This window comes from Chenopodium quinoa, unplaced genomic scaffold (genome assembly GCF_001683475.1).
Source record: "Chenopodium quinoa cultivar QQ74 unplaced genomic scaffold, ASM168347v1, whole genome shotgun sequence".
NCBI lineage: Eukaryota > Viridiplantae > Streptophyta > Magnoliopsida > Caryophyllales > Amaranthaceae > Chenopodium > Chenopodium quinoa.
In genome coordinates, this window is record NW_018742577.1 from 2,144,481 (window position 1) to 2,154,099 (window position 9,619).

General features: G+C 37.0%; 1 long non-coding RNA gene and 1 pseudogene across 1 annotated transcript; both read left to right on the forward strand.

Annotated features, from left to right (window-relative positions):
• The first annotated feature begins 345 nt into the window (after window positions 1-345).
• Window positions 346-5,123, forward strand: LOC110720707 (annotated as a pseudogene).
• Window positions 5,124-5,683: 560 nt separating this feature from the next.
• On the forward strand, window positions 5,684-6,646 carry LOC110720937. The gene is made up of 3 exons (XR_002511374.1): window positions 5,684-5,707; window positions 5,917-6,032; window positions 6,353-6,646. It is a non-coding gene; the product is annotated as an uncharacterized LOC110720937 (long non-coding RNA).
• The last annotated feature ends 2,973 nt before the right edge of the window (window positions 6,647-9,619 follow it).

The following is a 9,619-nucleotide window of genomic DNA, read 5'->3' on the forward strand; positions in this document are numbered from 1 at the left end:
ATTGTGAATTATCGTAGCTATAAATCACAAAAGCTAGTCAAAGTGTAGCTTGTGAATAGTGTAGAAGTCAAACGGTGTCCACTAAAAAAAAACGGAGGAAGTATATCGCAGACCTGGTCCGTTATGTAGTTATGTTTGGGTTTTTGGTGCATCTGTTATATTATATAACTGTCATCACTTAGAGGCTGATATTTTCTGAATTTCTAAGTTTGACTACATGTTTTTCTACTTGTCATGCAACACAATTTATAGCGTTTGTGTGCTGAGTAGGCTATTATTGACATATAGTTGCATTAGCTTGTCATGTCAAAATTTCTTGTTTGCTAGTGCTCTGGTCTCTGTAGTATGAGTTACATATCTCTGTCTGTATGTCTTTATAAAGGTATGCAGTGATATATAGTGCTCCATAATTACTGATTAGTAGGTTGTTTGACATTAAACTTAAATTTGTCTATGTAACACACTTGGGTTTCTTTTGTTCCCTTCTTGACCCGTTGTTTGCTAGATCTTGTACTTTTTTAAAAGCCTACAGTTTATGATATTAACCTTCTGTTCTAGAGCCTTTCTTCACTCCTTCACCTGAACAAGATATTCGAAGTTGGTATTTCTGAAAGTTTAAGGGGGCATGCCAATCAATTTTATCTGGATATTGCCGAGAAGGTAACAATTGATGATGATACTGTCAATTTCTACTATGCATTAAACGTTAAACAGATGTGGCAAGTTTATTGTCTTTATCTACGTTTCAGGCAGCCTCATGTGTTACAACAGAGCTCTCTTATATATATGAACTGGTAATACTCTTTAATTCCTTTCAATACTCCTGCTTATCAATTACCCAGTCCATCCCGAGAGAGAGAATCTTCTGTGATGTTGTGTACTTTATGTCTATGAACAAGATAATATTGATTATGCAGGTTGTTGGCATCATTGATGTCACTAGAGAAAAAGAGAAAGGTTATGGAACAATTGTCAAAGAGGGTTTCTGTGAAGAGGTTAGATTTCTAGCGGTTCACTTCTATGCTGAATGCTATGTATTGGCTTTATCTCTGATTTGCTGCATTGCCTGTGTTATTACCCTTCTTACTCCTTATTGGATCTTTCAATTTTACTTCCATGTCTTTGGACTCATGTGCATTTTTCTTTTCTACAGAGCTTTTTCTTTATGATTGAAGCAAACAATTCCTTTATTTATTGTGATATCCATGAACTGATGCTTATAATCAATATTTACGTCTTCTTTCATAGTTGGATGAACTGAGACAAATATACGAGGAGCTGCCTGAACTTCTGGAAGAGGTAGCTGTAAAACAAGTCATCAAACAGAGCAGTTTTCACATTCATGTACGACTTTAAAGCAATTGTTCAAATGTGTAGGTGTCATCATTGGAGCTTGCACGACTGCCTAATTTGCAACATGATGAGCGTGTTCCCTCTATAGTTTACATACATCAGATAGGTAGGTTTACAATCTTCGCTCTCGTGCCTGGGGTTAATTATGTCTTTTAAATTCCTTAAGACATCAAATAGGTTGTACATCATGCATGAGACATCTATATCTTACAATTTTAGATATTAGATACCTAGTGCATATGCTTCCTTGCTTTAAAATAATTTGTGGACAAGATTGATCAAATCAGCCTGTTACCACTGTCCAGCAAAAGAATGAGAGATCCGTATAAAGTTTCTTGTTTTCCAATATTTTGCCATATTTGTGTCATTGCGAGAAAATGCTTTGGCTGGCTTTTGTTGCTAGATGTGATTCCATCCCAGGTTGACATTTATTCTTTTTCATGGAGCTGATCCAGATATTCATGTTTTTTTCTATCCAATCATATTATTCCCTGGTCCTTTGAGATTCCAAGTATCTTATAGCCATACAACTTTGTGTGTTTTTCCAGGATACTTGCTGTGCAAATATGATGAAAAATTTGATGATTGTACTCTACAGACGCTGGAAGATCTTGAATTTGCTGTAAGAGTAGTGGATCTCACTGAAAATGTTACTACAAAAATTAAGCAAAAGTACTATAGTGACTGAGGTGTCAGCTCTAATGCAGTTTTCAGATGGTGAAAATGAGCCAAAAAGGTTTTTTTTATCGCACCTCAAAGACACGGGAGTTGGATAACCTTCTTGGGGACATATATCACAAAATTCTGGGTACTTTCTACTATACTTGTTTTCATGGTGTAGTCTAATGACAGCTTGAATTACATTTGATGAGACAGAGAGCATTACTGTCTCATTGCGAATGTTCTCTAGGATATTTCATATTTGTTTTCTTTGTTTATTTTGTTAGACATGGAGAGGGTGATTACAAGGGACCTGATATCACATGTTCTCTTATTCTCAACGCATTTGCTTAAAGCTATGAACTTTGCAGCTGAACTTGACTGGTAACTCTCATTAAGCTTTATCTTTGAATTTGTTATTTTTGCGGTCTGGTTCACTGGCAAATTTTCTTACCTCAAATTCTTGTTTTCATGTGTTAGCTTCTTGTCTTTGGCATTGGTTGCTCAACAAAACAAGTATGTAAGGCCAAATTTGACTACTGATGCCATACTGAATATACAAAATGGAAGGTTACTAATATACTCCTGCTTCTTATGATCTTGATTTATTTATTCTTTATAAAAGAATTCTCGCAAGGAATTTATACAAACACGTGTATGATTAGAATACCTTTTCTCCAGACATGTTTTGCAGGAAATGACGGTGGACACATTTATCCCAAATGACACTAAGTTACTTGATGAAGGCACGAATATTCAAATTTCACCAAGCTTTCTTGTCATTTTTCTTTGTTGATATTCATCTGACCTGAATCAGAATCATTATCTCATCAGTCATCATTTTGGATAATTTCTGAAATTGTGGGTTTCAAATTTCTCAGGAAAAATCAATATCATAACTGGCCCAAACTATTCTGGGAAAAGCATCTATATAAAACAGGTCTGCTATGTATCTTTTAATTGACTCTTATATCTTCCTCCCTTTGTGTGATTCTTTGAAAAACCTATTTAGTCTTTGAATAGCTTGGGGTAAGGCTGCATACCATTCGACCTCCTTAAATCTAACCTTGAGGAAAGTTGTATAAGGTTGTTGTTGCTATAGTTGTTTTTATTAGACCTTCTCCTGATTAAATCTAAGTGGCCATTTGGTTGAATCTTAGATTTTAAATTTACACTTTTTAAGGAAGATGCACATCTTAGAAAATTGCATTTTTAAAGTGGAAAAACGGGCAAAATCTGTACATACGAAAAGCTCTCCTATTGAAAATTAGAACTTTGCCTTTATCTTGTTACTTTATTATCACTTTTCTGTTTTTGATTTTTTATTAGCCACTTTCTTGTTTTTGATTTTTGTAATATATTTTAATTTAACAATACTTATCGAAGGTCACAGTTGTGAAGAGATTTTTGAGACTGGCTTGATTAAAAAACAGAAATTCATATTGCTGTAAATTGTGTTTTCCAAGAGTTGTTGTACTACTATGCAAGTGTATATTATTATTGGCTTTTATTGAAGGGCCAAATTAAAATCGGAATATTTATTTAAGATGCAAACTAGTATTTAAAGGCTTGGCTTTGACCTTAAAACTGGTTTGGCCACATATGGATCACAATTACTGTTGTAATGTACTGTGGAGTAATTTTTTCCTTTTCAACTTTACCAGATATAAGTAATATGATTTGGACCCTTGCTATCTGTAAAAATCATCTGAATTTGGAATATATGAAGTATTATGTATGTTTTCTACGTTTCATTGAAGTGTATAGAAAAAGAATATTCAAAATACATATTCAACCTAAATGTATATGGATATGGAAACTTTCTACTGCCACAAGACGCGTGATAGATTGTACAAAATAGTTATCTCTCATATGTTTTCTTTTCCCCAGGTTGCCTTGATTGTTTTCCTCGCTCACATTGGGAGTTTTGTACCTGCAGATGCTGCTGTGGTAGGATTAACTGATAGGTATGTTTATAATGGTCACATGCCTCTATGTGATGATTGCATATTGTCATGGCTGTAAATTGTAATAGCTTACATTATGCTCTTTGACAGGATATTTTGTGCAATGGGAAGCAAGCTCATGGCTGCGGAACAGTCTACATTTATGATTGATCTACAGCAAGTAGGCTTGATGTTGAGGTATACAGTAGTGAGAAATTGTTGATAGTAATGTTTGTGCTTGCTAATATAGTCATTGTTTTCTTGGATACTGCTAGTCAATTTTTGGCAACTCTACTGGTCAATTGGTCATCATATCTGTGTTTTTATAAAAATTGAAGCTTGGGGTGAAATATCTTTCTTTAATACGAAGTATCCATTAAATATTAAACTTCTTTGCTTCATCATGAAAAACAATTACACTAGTGTACACTTTGGAATTCTGATCTAAATTTATACTTTTATAGGCAAGCTACATCACGATCTTTATGCCTCTTGGATGAATTCGGTAAAGGCACACTTACAGAAGGTAAACCTTAATAGCTTCTTTCAAAATTGTATCTCTTTCTCTTCCAGATATTATGCTTTAAGACGTTATTGATGCTTTTTTGCGTACTCTCTACTCCAATAAATAATGCTTCTTTTGTGTTTCAGATGGCGTTGGTCTTCTTGGTGGAACTGTGAACTATTTTGCTGGTAATGATGATACTCCAAAGGTTAGAGGTTGAACTTTTAAACCCAAGTTATCAGTCCTGCTGTTGATAAGAAAAGGAGGTTACAGACTGAATGACATCAATAACCTGTTGACAGTTGATCATTTAAGCAAATTTTGAGACATATGTTACTGCCTTTTTATCTCTGCAATGTAATTATCTGACTAACCGTATGCACTGATTCAACTATGAATTTCTCTATTCCATCTGTGCTTGTAGAAGGTCTTGATCTGTTCTTCTGTATTACTGTACATATATAACAAACTCTTGATGTTCAAAGCCACCTTTGTTTTAAAGTAGACTTGGTATGTTAAGAGAATGTTAAATATTGCCAGGAGTTTGAGTTTCAGCTCATGACACTGACTTTGATTTGCAGGTTTTTGTTTGCACACACTTGACTGAAATATTTCACGAGAATTTGCTGCCGAAGGTTTTCTCTTTGCCAATCTCTTAGTAAAAACCGAATCATGGATTCTCGGCAACCTAATGGAATAATGATACTTATTTGAACTTTGTGTAGTCTGAAAAAATCAACTTCTATACTATGAGTGTGCTGAGACCTGAAGAAAGCAGTATGCCTTCAGAAGACATTGTGTTCCTGTATAGGTACCATTTCGTAACATACTGGTCATTTCCTTTCCATTGTCTTTATCTACGATACTTGTTTGTATGAAGTCTTATCATGAAACGGATTTATAGCTGTTCAGAATCTTTTCTTTAATCTATTTTAGTTATGCGATTCAAAAGATGTCTGAAGAGTTAGTATCCCTTGCAATCATTTCTAATTATCCCTCTGAAAGATATTCAGTGATGAGAAGATTGCAAGATTTATCACCCTAATTTCCATTTGCCATAAGATGATGTATTAACTGATTCTTTCCTCAATATGCAATGACAGATTAGTTCCAGGGCAGGCACACTTGAGTTATGGTAAGTACTCTTTAATTTATAATAACTTGAATGAGTATGTACGATATAAAAGGTTTCTAATTCAAACAACTTCTATTTTTGCAGGTTTACATTGTGCAATGCTCGCCGGTATGTTTTAGTTTTTATTTCCATGGTGAAGTAGGTTTACCCTTCCATTTTTTCTACAAGAGTTGGTTTGTCACAACAATAGATGCATTGTATACTCTTTCACTATTTCTGTGGTTGTACATTTTCCTGCTTTCTTGCGGTGATCTGCGTGGGTTCAGGGAGTGAAATTTTCACTTTTTAGTCACCTGGTATCTGTTAACATCACACAGGTATTTCTGATGATGTTGTAAAAAGAGCAGCTGAGATACTGGATGCAACTGGGAAGGGTAACCATGTTGAGAGACTCTCTGATGTGAATATACAGGCACAAGATCAACAATATCAGGTTTTGCTTTTCATCAGTATTATGTCATTTGGACTCTTCATTTCATCTTTAATACCCTTGATCCTTGATATGCTGGCAAGATTATGAATGTTTGACTTGTCATTTTCGACTGAAATCATAGATATTTTGATAAGGTAGGCTAGTTCAACGTTCAACCCTTGGTCATGCACCCATGTTAGACACGAGTATTAGAGTCTTTTAACACAGTTTATAGCTTTGTGTTGGTGAGGAACTGAATAATGGTGTAGTGGCTATAGATTAAAATTGTGGCAAAGAGTATCAGTACATGACTTTGGTTAACTACAATGCTATATATGCAGGAAGCGCTTGAGAAACTATTGGCGTTTGATGCTAGAAATGGCAACCTCGACCTCTTTTTTGAAGCTATATTCCGTGCTTAGGCCGGACGTCAATACCGTCAAAAATTTACAGCCCGAAGGTAAGACTAGGCCTTTGCTACACTTTTTAAATTCCGTTTGCTAGTAATTTTATACCTTTAGGGCTTTAGGTTATATGAATGGACACATGAAACTTGTCAGCAACATCTGCACTCTGTAGCACTTTTCATTCAGATGCAGTAAGTATTGTATCGATATTCAATAATTAAATGGAAATGGTTCGAGAGATACTGCCTTTTTATTGTTCTATAAATCAAATTCAATGGGTATATTATTGATGAGTGTCCAATAATCAATAAAGGAAAATTTTGATAGATTGTGGCTAAACACTGCAACTTTTAAATACGCATCGGTCACTCACTAGTTGTTATAGCTATATTGTCTGTTGCTCTTATGTTTATACGCAGCGTACAGGCCTATGTTTTGCTGCCGGCCTGCATAGCCTAATTGTAGTAGGGTCACACGAAGACTTGAGCTTGAAGGTGAGAGTCTGGAACTAACTGAGTAGTTATTTTTCATGGAGATGCTGCGGGATATGTTTATTCTATGCTGTGGATGATTCTAATTCATTCCTTTTAGCCCCTTGCAAAATCCTGAGCTCAAAATTTTCTTACCATTTACTCATACTTGCCTTGCAAAAGATTTGGCGGAACCTTGTAATCATAGTGTTTACCATCCATATAATATTTTGAGCTGGATTTAGACCAACAAATTTGGAGGGAAAAAATTCTTTCTGGCCATCCCTTTCGTTTAGGCTATTGTAGTTGCACATAGGGAGACCTAAGTTGGGGTCTAGGGTAACACGTGCTACTTCTGAAATTTATAGGAAAAAAAATATAAACGATCATCGAGATAACTAGAGAATAGAAGGGTTTTGTCGTCCAATATATTTAGGGGCCGTTTGGTTGGGGGAAAGAGAATCAACTGCCATGATTCTCTTTGTTGATGTTTGATAGACAAATTCAATCATTCTCTTTACCCCTTCCATTACTCCATTTTCCTCTATTTTCATTCCCCACCCCCCTCCCCCCATGGGAATCACCCTAACCCCTAAACTCCTCTTCACCCAACTACCTTGACCAACTTTTTAACTATCTTGACCACCCTCGAAACAACTGCCCACCGCACCACCGCCCAACCACAACTAGAACCACCGCCTAGCCACCAAAAAATCGCCGACACACTGACGCCACCACCCAGCCACCACCGAAACTACCCAAAACCACCCAAATGCACCGGAAAACAAACCATCTTCCCCCAAACTACCCAACTCCACTCGATATAACTCTCACCTACCACGTTCACCACCCTTTACCCACGAAATCATCACAACCACCACAAAAACCATCACAAAACCACCAAAAAACCTTGACCATCTAATAAAATAACCCATAACGAACCATCGCATAAACAATCCCTAGACACCCAAAAAAATAATACGTAACACTCTATTAACAAACAACCTACTAGATCTACCAAAAGATTACTTAAAAAAGAGAGAGAAGAGGGAGGACATCGACATATAGCAATGGAGTCGGTACGGCGGGTAGACGAGGGAGGGGCGGCGGTGTTGCAGAGAAGGCTGGGGAGTAGGTCGCCGGCAAGGAGGGTACGGTGGAGGCCGACAAAGGGGAGTGGGGGAGCTCGGCGTCGCTAGAGGAGAGGGGGGCTGGAGTTGGTTGTTGGCTATGCAGTTGGTACTCATAAAATTGATTCAATTCTTTTGAAGTAAAACAAACAACCTATGATAAATGAGGGAGTTACTTTCCATTCTCCTTCTTTCCCTTTCTTTTAGTCATTCCCTTTTCCCTTTGCGAACCAAATGACCCCTTATTAATGATGACTGGTTTAGCAGAATTAATTAGGCTTGCAAAGAATGCTTTTACTCCCTTCGTCCCATAATATAATGCTCATTTTAGGTTTTATAGTCAAATTTTAAAAACTTTATAAACTTGAACAAAGATTATCTTTAATATATACAAAATTATAGTTATGTGATTCGAATGATATTTGGAATCGTCTGTAATCTACACTTTTAATAATTTTTGTAAAATTCATTATTAAAGATACAAGTATTAATTTGCAATGTATTTTTTTTTTACTTCATTTGCCTGTCATTATTACAAAACATCTGATGGCTAATATTTTATGATTTTTTTTTGACATAACTTTATAATTTGAAGGATAATAATTCTAGTGGATTGCTAAACATCGCCCGCAAATCTCCACATAAAGCCCGCAAACTTATATTGAAGTTACAATATTGCCCTTGACCTTAAAAAAAAAAACATCAATAAAAATCAAAGTACGGGGATGTCGAGGCTCGTGGCGGCAAGGTGGTTGGCTCGTGGCGGCAAGGTGGTGGTGGCTCGTGGCGGCAAGGTGGTGGTGGCTCGTGGCGGCAAGGTGGTGGTGGCGCCAGGTCCGGCAGCCACGTCCACCGGCTTGGCGTCTGGGCAGGACGCCCAGCCGGTGGACGTGGCTGCCGGACCTGGCGCCACCAGCAGCCATCAGCCGTCCTGGCCAGGCGCCCCACCACTTTGTCGTGGTTGTTTTGTTATTTTTTTTTTTAATTTTTTTTTGTTTTTTTGTATAAATTTTTTTTTTTTGGAAATTGAGATTTTTTTTTTCTATTTTTGTGTAATATCATGTTTTTTTTGTTGGAAATTGATAATTTTTTGTTTTCTTTTTTTTGGGGTAATATTGTGTTTTTTTTTGTTGGAAATTGAGAAAAAAAAATTTCTTTTTTTTTTTAATATTTTGTTTTTTTTTGTTGGTAACTGGGAAAATTTTTTATTTTGAATTTTAAGCAAGTTAAATGTAAATAAATAAAAAAAAATGGCCAGACCACCACCCTGGAACCGGCGCCTGGCCGGGACGCCGAGACCATGGTGGTGGCGCCTAGCCGGGACGCCAGTACCATGGTCATGGCGCCTGGAGCTTCAACCATGGTTAGGCGTCCTGGCTAGGCGCCACCGCCATGGTGGCGGCGTCCCGGCCAGGCGCCGTTGCCACAGTGGTGGCGGCTCCTCCGGACGCCAACCATCTTTTCCGATGACATTCGTCGTCCCCCGGATCTCCGGCCTCCCCCGGCGTCCCCGTACGACTCCACATTTTCCGGTGAGTGAAATTTTCGTTTTCAGAGAAAATTGACAAAGGGGCAAAACTGTCAAATCATATTAATTTTGT